This window comes from Arachis ipaensis, chromosome B1 (genome assembly GCF_059453495.1).
Source record: "Arachis ipaensis isolate K30076 ecotype BB chromosome B1, ASM5945349v1, whole genome shotgun sequence".
Classification (NCBI taxonomy): Eukaryota; Viridiplantae; Streptophyta; class Magnoliopsida; order Fabales; family Fabaceae; genus Arachis; species Arachis ipaensis.
Window position 1 is genome coordinate 114039316 of NC_142436.1, and position 6121 is coordinate 114045436.

Sequence of the window (6121 nt, forward strand, 5' to 3'; positions counted from 1 at the left end):
TCTAATTCTCGCACCAAGTTTTTGACACTGTTGCCGGAGACCGACGGTGATTGACAACTACCAGTTGTCTAATTGCTTAGATTATGTATTTTTCTTTAGTTTTGTTTATTTTTTTTTTAATTTTCGATTAGATTTGATTTGTTTTTCTTTAATTTCTGAAATTAAGTTTGGTGTCTCCTTATTTGTTTTTCTTCTACTTTTCTTTTATTTTTCTCTTTTTAAATTTCGAAAACACTAGCTGATTTTCTTTATCCAATTAATTTATTTTCCTATTCATTTTTTGAATTTTTTTAGGTATATTTCTTATGTTAATTAATTTTATTATTTTTTAAAATTTTCAAAAATATTAGTGTTTCTCTTAGTTTAATTTTCGAATTAATAGTTTAATTTTTCTTAAATATTTTTCAAAATTTATGAATTACTGCTTGTGTCATTTTATTTTATTTCTTTTACGCACTCTGAGTAGAGATTCTCACTTTTTCTTATTTTCTGTTTTTGTGTGAGCAAGAACAGGAAGGAGTTCACTATGAATCCGAATGGGAATGAGCAACTTAGAAGGACCGTGGACTCATACACTACTAATCCTAATTTCTATGGTAACAGTGTTGTTGTGCCTCTCATTGGAGCAAACAATTTTGAGCTGAAGCCTCAGTTGATTTTACTGGTGTAGCAGAATTGCCAGTTTCATGGACTCTCGTAGGAAGATCCTAACCTATTTATTTCTAATTTTCTGCAGATCTGTGACACTGTGAAGACTAATGGAGTAAATCTTGATGTCTACAAGCTACTTCTCTTCCAATTTGCTGTCAGGGACAGAGCAAAGCAGTGGCTTGACACTCAACCCAAGGAGAGCTTGGACACTTGGGATAAGGTGGTCAACAAGTTTCTAACCAGATTCTTTCCACCTTAGAGGATGACTAAGCTGAGGAATGATGTCCAAACCTTCAGGCAAAAAGATGGTGAATCCCTCTATGAAGCCTGTGAGAGGTACAAGTCTATAATAAGGAAGTGCCCTCCTGACATGTTCTCAAACTGGATCCAATTACAGATGTTTTATGATGGACTCTTAGAGATGGCTCAAATGTCTCTAGATAATTCTGTAGGTGAATCTCTGCATATGAAGAAAACTCCTAAAGAGGCTAATAAGTTGATTGAGATGGTTGCTAACAACCAATATTTATATTCTTCTAAGATGACCTCTGTGAAGAAAGGAGTCATGGAGTTGGATGCCGTAGATGCTCTTCTTGCTCAGAACAAGCTTTTGTCTAAACAAATGAGTCTTATTACTCAACACTTGAGTGGGATGCAAGCGGTAGCTGTTAATACTCAAAATGCTCCTCAAGATGTTTCTTATAACATGAGTGGTGGCTTCACCCAAGGTGAGACTTATGATTATGCTTAATTTCCTCATGAACAGGTTAATTTTATGGAAAATGCTCCTAGAAACCCTAATGATGATCCATATTCCAAGATCTTTAATCAGGGGTGGAGAAATCACCCAAACTTTGGGTGGAGAGAACAACCTCAGAGGCAACAGAATTTCAATAATCCTCAGGGCAGTTTTAATCAAAATATTTTAAACAACTGACAATCCCAGCCCTCTCAACCACAACAATCACCGTCTCCATCTTAGAATGCTCCTGACTTGGTGTCTATTGTTGCAGAGCTCTTCAAGTGCACTCTTAGTTTCATGCAGAACACCAAAGCTTCACTTAGGAAATTGGAGGTTCATATGGATCAATTAGCCACCAAGGTTACTGAAATTGATCAAAGGACCACTAATACCCTTTCTAGTACCAGAATTCCAAATTCAATAGAGGAGTGCAAGGCTATCGCCTTGATAAGTGATCAAGTGGCAAGTGTAGAGGCAAAAGTTACTGAGATGCCGGTTGAAAAAAAAGCTCTGGAGGAGGTGCAGAATAAAGAGGAGCACGCCCCCTCTAGACACCCGGACAACCCTTTTTCAGTTGATCTTGAAAAGTATCCAGTGTTACCCAAGGCACTAGAGTATAAGCCTAAGATGCCATACCCTCAGAGGCTCCAAAAGGAGACCAAGGACAAGCAATTTTAAGGTTCTTGAAAGTTTTTAGAAAGCTAAAAATAAATATTCCTTTTGCTAAGGCTTTGGAGCAAATGCCTCTCTATGTCAAGTTCATGAAAGAATTACTTTCCAAGAAGAGGACTTTAAAGGGAGATGAGACAGTGATTTTGACTAAGAAATGTAGTGCCATAATTCAAAGTAACTTGCCAAAGAAGATGCCAGACCTAGGAAGCTTTCAGATTCCATGCACCTTTGGGAGTACAACCTTTGAGAAAGCCCTGTGTGATCTTGGTGCAGGCATCAATTTGATGCCCTTACTCGTCATGAAGAAGCTCGGAATTCAAGAGGCACAACCATAAAGGATAGCACTATAAATGGCAGATAAGTCTCTAAAACAGGCACATGGAATAATAGAAAATGTCTTGGTCAAGGTTGGAGAACTTTTTCTTCCTGCAGATTTTGTGATCCTTGACATGGGAGAGGATACAAACGATTCTCTGATCCTTGGAAGGCTATTCCTAGCCACTGGGAGAGGTCTGATTGATGTTGACAAAAGGGAATTAGTTTTGAGGATGCATGAAGACTACTTGGTGTTCAAGGTCTTTAAACCTTTACATCACTCTGATGAAGGAGGCACTTGTATGAAGGGTGAGCTCACTACCCCAAGTATACTAGGACCTTTGACTGATGCAAAGTAGAGTTCACTGTTCAAGTCTCCCTTGGTGGGAACTAATAAATTCTCCCTGACATTAAACCTAAGTTTGGTGTTGGGAGTGCATCATCCACCAAGGAGGGAGTTCCTAAGAAGAAGTTGCCTAGAGGTTAGATGAACAAGAAGATTTCCATTGAAGACTTCTCACATGGAATGAAGGTGTTCATCACTAAGAGTCTGATTCTGCCTTATACAGTGAACATAATCCTATTTTTTGAGCACATTGAGTTAATCCATGATAGCACAAGAAAGAGATTCATAGTGAGGGGTAAAGATCTGAGCCCCTATGACCCTCCTCTTTAGAGGAGCTGACCGTCAAGCTAGTGATGGTAAAAAAGTGCTTGTTGGGAGGCAACCTAACCATGGGTATCCTTTAGTTTTATTTCAGTTTGAGTTTCATATTTTGTGCTTTATTTTCATTGATTTTCATAAGTTTTTCTAGGTTTAATCTTGTTTGTGATCATGCACAGTACTTAGAACAGGGACAGGAGGACTCAGGATGAAGAACAGAACACCCTAGAGCAGGGAGTGTTTTGGTGCTAAACGCCAGCTGAGCATTTAGCACCAGTAAAGGAGCAGAAGAACCTGGCGTTAAATGCCAGGAGGGTATTTAACGCCTAGAATGGTATCCAAAATGGGCATTTAACGCTAGAAGTGTAACAACCCCGATTTTCGAGTACGTGAGATCTTTTCTGAAAATACGAATTTCTCCGAAAGATCAGTAAGGGAAAACCTCTATTATTTCATCAAGAATTTCAATCCTCATTGTCATTATGCCATGTTTAAGCTAGGACCTCTTTTGAGGCAAGCTCGATAAAACAGTCACGAAGAACCTAGTTTTTGAACCGTATCGGTTAGGAGTTTTGATTCGGTTTTTTGTAAATAGTCTCTGTTTGACAAACCGGACTCGATTTATGAGAGAAGAGGGATAATAGGATGATATTATCATTATATTAGTATTAGAAGCTTCTTGAATGATATTATAAGGTTACCTGGTCAGTTTTAGTTAAAAATAGAAAATCGGTTTAACTGGGTTCACAGTTTACTGGTGCAGCTTAGCACCAGCACTCTTTGATGACTTTAGCAATGCTAATGCCTCATCATACATGTTCTATTCTCATATTAAATGTATTACTAGTGTCATTTATGCTAGTAGCTCAGAAAAGAAATTGTAGAGATGTTTTTACAAGTGTTCCGATACATCTAGTTTTAGTAGTTATACACCTGAGATATTTTAATATTATTTTAATCCACCTCCAAGCCAACCAATCACAACTCACCCTACACCCCCAAGACACTCCAAGGCTGTCTCATTTCTTCATTTTGGACGAAAATAACAAGAGAGAAAAGAGAGAAACTTTCATGAACACTTAATCTTCAAAGTTTAATTTATTCTAAACTAAAACTCAAATCAAAACTCCGATTTCACCAAAATGATCCTCTCTTCTTTCTCTACATGATCATATGACTTATCAAGGCTGGAATCAAGGTGAGTTGGCTGCACCATCTCCCTTTTGCTTCGGTTTCAAGGAAACATGCTTAAACATGTGTTTTCTTGATGTTCTTTCTTAGGAATCATGCTTAACTTGACTTGAGGGCCAAGAAACATTAATTTCCAGAAAGTCTAAGGTGAGATATCCCTTCCTAATGTGCTGAGAGAGATTTGGTCAGTTGAGGGTTTGTGGATTTAAAGTTGTTCTTGATGTGATTTAGGAGGAAAAAGTGCTTAAGGACCACCTGAAAGTCTAACTGAATTAGGAGCAACAAAACCAGGTAGGGTTTGGTAAAATTAATCTTGATTAATTGTGTTTCACTTGTGTGATTATGATATGGTTTGGTTATGCTTGAAATTGATTGCTTATAGACTTAATGAACCTATACTTGGGACAGGCTAACTATTCATTCCAAAATTTACATAAGTCTTAAAAACAAACGTTAAACAGAGAAATCAGAGCAGAATAAAGTAACACAGAAAATAGAGTAACCAGAGTAAAGTAAAGAGATAAAGAAAAAAAGAGTAATAGGGATATAGAGAAAAGAGTAATGAGAGCAGAAGAAATAGATACAGAGAGTTGCTATTCCTGTAAGCCGAAGTTCACTTACAGGGGTGCCATTTCTGTAAGCTGAAGTTCATTTACAGAGGTGCCACTTCTATAGGCCAAAGTTCACCTACAGAAAGTTGTTGTTTTGTGTTTAGACTATTCCTGTAAGCCGAAGTTCACTTACGGGAGTGCTATTTCTGTAGGCCGAAGTTCACCTACAGAGAATAAACCATATCTGGGACTTGTTCCTATGTAATGTCGGGTTGCAGGGTGTAAACCGACACGTGAGCTCATGGCCTGCTTAGGACAGACATGCATCATACTTGGTTGCGCATTTCTTCTGTTATGATTGTTGTTTGAATGTATGCTTTCTTTGTTTGTATTCTATCCACTGTGTCTGTGTTTTATTTTCTTGTATTTTTCTGTTTATATTTTATTTTCTCTATTTTCTCTATTTATCTGTATCTTCTGTTTACTGCTTCTCCGTATTCTGCTATTTATCTGCTAAACAACATAGAATTAACGAACTTAACTAATAACCCCGGCCCTACTAAGAACTCCATAGTTCTTACCCCTTCTCTCTCCCTTCCCTCTTCAGATGGAAGCGTGAGTACCCTTCCGTAATTCACTGATGACCGTTTGCAAAGAGGATTCCGCTCTAGGTAGTCTTCTGAGTCTAGGGTGAATCTCGTTCTCTGTTTATATGTATATACGGTGAGACCAGCCAATGTCTGCACCCCGTTTGTACGTGAACCTTAACCTAAGTCCTGTGTACGAGACTCTTGCTATGTGGCTACTTGATGAGGTACCAGAAAGATGTCATATGGCAATGACTGATCGTGTAGAGGAGTAGTAGATGGTGCTCCACCTTTTGATGATGTTCCATCTGACTTGAGTTTTGAAGACCTAGAACGTACTTTCCCTCGCTTTAGTAGTTTAGAGGGACTAAGTGAGTATAGAGTCTAGGCTAGCCTGGGTGCCAGCTTAGGAACTTCTTGAACAGGTCAGGACCTGGGATGTTGTATGTATATATATGTATATAGTTATTATCTAGCTATATCTAGGGGTGTTCTAACTAAAGATCTTTACTCTAATAAAGGCTGGATAACCAAATGTTATTAACTGTTGAGTTGTATATAAGTGTGGTTGTTTATAACTATTTTATCTGTTATTATTTTTGAAATGATTATGAATCATTCAGTTTACTAACCCAAATGATTTTAAAAAAAAGTACCTCACAAAATAACTACGTTTTTAACAACGAATTAGGCTCATATAATAAATAATAGATAATAATTAGGAAGACAAGTTGGTAGCGCTTAGTTT

At 37.6% G+C, this 6121-nt stretch overlaps 1 non-coding gene across 1 annotated transcript; it reads right to left on the reverse strand.

Annotated features, from left to right (window-relative positions):
* Positions 1-919: 919 nt before the first annotated feature.
* LOC148577993 (small nucleolar RNA R71) lies at positions 920-1023 on the reverse strand. Its single transcript, XR_015903811.1, has one exon. It is a non-coding gene; the product is annotated as a small nucleolar RNA R71 (small nucleolar RNA).
* Between the last annotated feature and the right edge of the window lie 5098 nt (positions 1024-6121).